Source organism: Euleptes europaea, chromosome 3 (genome assembly GCF_029931775.1).
Source record: "Euleptes europaea isolate rEulEur1 chromosome 3, rEulEur1.hap1, whole genome shotgun sequence".
Classification (NCBI taxonomy): Eukaryota; Metazoa; Chordata; class Lepidosauria; order Squamata; family Sphaerodactylidae; genus Euleptes; species Euleptes europaea.
The window spans coordinates 2256554-2261778 of record NC_079314.1 but is presented as its reverse complement, the minus strand read 5'-3'; the positions used below and the strand labels follow the sequence as shown (position 1 = coordinate 2261778).

Here is a 5225-nt window from a genome sequence, read left to right as displayed (position 1 = left end):
TCTGAACTTGGAGGCTCCATTCAGATATTGTGACTGATGCCCATGAACAGATTCATTCTCCGTAAATTTGTCAAATCCCTCTTTAAAGTAGGTGGTTATTGGCATGTCTGATTTCCATATGTTAATTAGGAGTTGTGTGATGTTCTAGAGGTGGCTGAGACATAGCAGCCAGCTGTGGTTTGAAAACTACAGTTTGGGTGAGCCAAGCCAGTGGCTGAGGCGGCCTCTGCCAGGGAGGATGCGGGCAGCCAACAGGCTCCGGGCGGCACTGGCCTTAATCCTACTCCCGGCCGAAAGCCGGGCTCTGTGAGAGGGTGACTGTGAGGTATGTGTATCATTCATGGGAAGATTCTAGCAGAGCTTAAAGGACAAGAATGCTGAATTTACACCAGCCAGTGCTGAGAAAGAGCTTTTGAAATCCTGTAAAGAGGCAAAAGGCAAAGAGAATCGGCTGTGCTATTACATTGGAGCTACCAGTGATGCAGCCACTAAAATAATTAATAAGGTGTCAAAACCTTTGAGTAATCACATTGCTGTTGAAAAGATTTGTGAGAAGCTAAAGAAGAAAGATAGTCAGATATGTGAGCTGAAGTACGAAAACCAGATTGACTTGAGCACTGTGGTCCTGAAGAAGTTGAGAGTCAAAGAACTGAAGAAAATTCTGGACAACTGGGGTGAAGCATGGAAAGGCTGTGCTGAAAAATCGGACTCCATTCGCAAAATCAATGAACGGATGCCTAAATATGCACCAAAGGCAGCCAGTTCATAGACAGAACTCTGACCACTGCGGTGGCCTCTCTAGCACATTAGCACGTCATACACAAACGATGTTAATCTTTCTATTTTCTTTACGGCCGTTTTTGTAACTTATTTAACAGTTTGAAATGTCAAATTGAAGTGGTTCTTGCAATGCTGGTTCAAGTGCCTCATGTCTTTAGTTATTATTTCTCTTGTCTCTGATTTATGCTAAGATATCAACATATGTATGGAATTTTTAATATGAAGTTAAGAAAAAAACCTACACACACACACACACAAAGAAAGAAAGAAAACTACAGTATGGATAATCTAAGTTTTGACTGAATCATTATGCTATGGTTGGACAGCTGGGACCAACCCAAATCTCAAAAACTGTGGTGTGGAGCTGCTTTGGACAGAGTGGTTTGGATAAATTGTCCAGCTGTGGTTTGAGAAGTTACCTCTGTGTTTGTGGGGATTCTGGTGGGAGGAAAGGCAGAAGTATATCCTATAATTTGTCAGCACAAGTGATGGTTTGTTTTGTATATCTGGGACTAAAAATTATGGTTTGGAAGGAACCATGGTTAGCACTAACCCTGGTGTTTTGCTGGACCTGAGCTGTGCACTAGGATGAGCTGCCTTGTACTCCTGGTGTGGATGGAACTAACTCTGGTTGTTGTTTTTTGCGGCACCCAAACTGCATGCTGGGGTGAGCCTGTCTTATACATCTGGGACCCAAAACCATGGTTTGGAAGGAACTGTGCTGAGCGCTAACCCTGGTCTTTTGTTGTCCCTGAGCTGTGTGATGGCATGATTGATGAGAGAAGGTGAAGAATTTCTCTTTCACCGCTAACCATTCATTACTGACTTGAGTTGGGCATCAACCTGGTTGTGTGCCATGGCTCAGAATTACAACCTTTCTCCTCTCCAAGTGTGCCCTAATCTCTGTTTGCTGGTGCCAATTTTGGCATCTGAACCATAGCTTGGCCATCCACAGCTGAACCTGTAACTTGCAAGAAAAAGTTCTGAATAATTTAGCTGGGCTCAGGGTGTGTGGTTTCCTCTTTGTGTAGAAGCAGAGGCTGGTATGTTTAGGGCAGGGATCCCCAACTTTTTTGAACCTGTGGGCACCTTTGGAACTCTGACGCAGGGTGGTAGGAGCAGCCACAAAATGGCTGCCATGGGAAATGGAACCAGCCACAAAGTAGCTGTCATGGGTTACCTTTAGTCACACAGTGCAGATCCTTGTGTTGTGGTGGCAGCTGCTGCCGAAGTGGCATTTTTAAAAATCTGAACTGCCAATGAAAAGCCTTGCTGTAGAAAAAGCCACACCTGGCCTTGCCCACTTTCTAAAAACACTTGGCAGGTGCCACAAAAGGTGTCCGAGAGTGCCATGGTGCCCATGGGCACCATGTTGGGGACCTCTGGTTTAGGGGGTCTCCAGGCATGGAAAGATTTCTGAGACTAGAGAGTTGTTATTGTGAAGTTTCTCGTGGTTTCTGTGTAAGGCATATTCTTCCCTAGTGCCATTGTATGATACAGGATTGATGCAACAAGAACAGATGACTGAGATCTGGATGAGTGTGACTTTTACTCAGTATCTGATGGATCACCGTCATCAGGGAGGGAGAAAGGAAATTCTGTCAAGAGACAGGAGAAGGTCTGGTTGCAGGTTCTGGATACCATTAAGGGCAGGAAAGTGGAAGCCATACAGAATGGAGGGTGATTCCCCGCCCCCATCAAAATTTATTTGCAGTTCAATATGGAATTTGGTTGGTAAAATGAGGAACTGTACAGATTTTGAAGTTAAACCTTGATCAAAATATGGTCAGCAAGGGGGTCAAATGTATGCCACTACAGGGCACTTCTGGAGAAGATGGAGAAGCTCTATTCTCTCGGCCAAAACAAGACCAGGAGCCGACTGCGGTACAGATCATGAATTGTTAATATCGAAAATCAAGATAAAGCTTAAGAAAAACATTCATAGCACCAAAATACAATCTAAGCAATATTCCGGAAGAGTTTAAAGACCATGTAAGGAACAGATTTGCATTACTAAGTTCAAGTGAATGTAAACCTGAAGAACTATGGGTGGAGACTAGAGATATTATCAAGGAAGAATGTGCAAAGACTATTCCTGTAGCCAAAAGAAAAGAAAAACCTCGATGGATGTCTGAGGAAACTCTTAAAATTGCCAGAGATAGACGAGAAGCAAAAGTAGAAGGTGACAGAAATAGAATCAAAAGTCTAAGTGCAACGTTCCAGCGACTTGCACGTAGAGACAAAGAGACCTTTTATAATAACCAGTGTAAAGAAATAGAAGAGAACAACAAAAAAGGAAGAACAAGAGATCTGTTCCACAAGATCCAAGAAATCAAAGGGAAATTTAAAGCACGGTTAGGCATGCTGAAAGATCAGCATGAAAATACATTAACTGAACAGGACAAAATAAAGAAAAGGCGGGAACAACACACTGAAGAACTATACAGAAGAGATGAAAGGATAAAAGATTCTTTCCAAGAAGAATCTTTTGAAGAAGAAGCTACACAGAAACTTCCGGTGCTGAGCTGGGCTGAGTGCTGCGTCTTCCCAGGGGCTCCTGGGGAGTATCCAAGTTTGCGTGTGATTTGGGGTGTTTTATTGCACCCCAACCCAGCCCTTGCAAGTGGGCTGAGAGGCAGGAATTCCCTGCAGCCATATATGCGGTTTGACCTCCTGAATACTCTGAGGTAGCTTTAATAAGCCCCCCGGAGTTTCAGACGTTTGGTCCCGTGGGCACGAAGGGATTGAAATCGCCAGCGCGCAACTTCGGCTTTAGACTCTACCCTCCAGCACCCTATAAACATCATAAGGACTACATTAAGATTAAAGCCTCACCTCCGGGCGCCCAAGTGAGTAGATAAGAATCCTTCGTCTTTCACTGGCGTCATCGAATAACAGGGGGTTGAAGAAAATATTCCTGGTAACCGTTTTTCTCCCTTAATTGAACTGGATGATTTTGTTGTATGAGATCCATCAGATAAAGCAGCAGGAGCCTTATCAAACTGATCAACTTAAATTAAAACAACGAGCTTGAATGATTGATGTAAGATCTGCCAATCCGACGCGTTCTTAAAGGAAGGGGAGGGAGGAACTTTTGAGAAGTTACATAAGGGAAAAAAAGGTCCTCCAGCCACGTGTACAACAAAGAGGATCCTTTGACCGGAAGACTCTGTGCTTTACCTCTCCACTGCTCTACAAATCAACAGGAAGAAGGTCGTAAGACCGGAAATTCGTCTTACTCGTGTTACACCAAAACCACTCCTGAAGGTAATAACCATAGAGAAGAGACGATAGAAGGTCTACGATTAGGTAATCCCTGGAATACTTCCTGGCTCAGCCGATCTAGAGCGTCTGGTAAAACTCGTTGGTATTTTTAACTTTAAAAAGTTTTTTTAAGTTTAAATACTTATTTTTTCAACCCGAAAAAGATATTAAGTTGGACAATAAAGTATTTTCTATTAACTACATGCTGGACTCCTGCTAGATGACCATCAAATTTTTAATAAAGTTACATACTCTGGAGCCTCTCCCTGATCTGGCTAACATAGCCCTGCTCTTATGAAATCAAAGGGAATTCTACTGAATTCAATCATGGAAAAAAAAGTACAGGACATGTTTGCTAAATATTCTGAGGCGACAATTAAACAATTAAAACAGATTTCTACACAGATGGCTCAATTGATTTCAGTGATGATGACTCTTGACCAATCATCACTGGTATGTAATCAGAAGTTGAATCTGGTTACAGAAGACATAAAAGTCTTGAAAATTCAAATGATGACTACAAATATGGACTTACAAGCAATGGATTCTTCTGCCCAAAAAGTCACGGAAGAATATCAGGATATAAAGAAGAAGACAGAAGTTCAAGAAAGTAACCAGCCGGCGACAAAGAGACCAGACATACAAGAAATGGACTTTTCATTTAAAAAAGACATGGAAGGACGTGTGGATACAAGGAAGAAGAGAGCAGATCAAGGAACACAGATTGAAGCCACGATGGGGATTAAGCCCAGAAAGAATTATTTTTGGATATGCACCTTGCCTGAGGAAATGAGAGAAAACAAAGAAATCTTGTTCCCATACCTGATTGACTTATTTCAGTTACAGAAGGAAGTATTAGACCATGGTTAAAGGATTGACTTAAATATGATTGCTGGATTGGAAGGCTTTGACAGTGTGGACGGGTGGCATGGCTATTTTAAATTTATGTTAAATGGAAAGGGACAAAGGTTTCAGAATAAAGGGATTAAATCATTTTAACGCTAGAACTGGTGGAGTTGGAGAAACTGGGGAAAAGGGGAGTATTGAAGGAATCATTGTGATAATGTACAAGATCTGGGAATAATGGAAGGCTACTTTTTATTTTGATCCAGAATGTAAAACTTTATAAAACATGAAACTTTAGAATGAAATTAATGTTAGGATCAGTATATGTTAACGAA

At 42.0% G+C, this 5225-nt stretch overlaps 1 pseudogene; it reads left to right on the top strand.

Moving 5' to 3' along the window:
- The first annotated feature begins 238 nt into the window (after positions 1-238).
- Positions 239-781, top strand: LOC130475144 (mesencephalic astrocyte-derived neurotrophic factor-like; annotated as a pseudogene).
- The last annotated feature ends 4444 nt before the right edge of the window (positions 782-5225 follow it).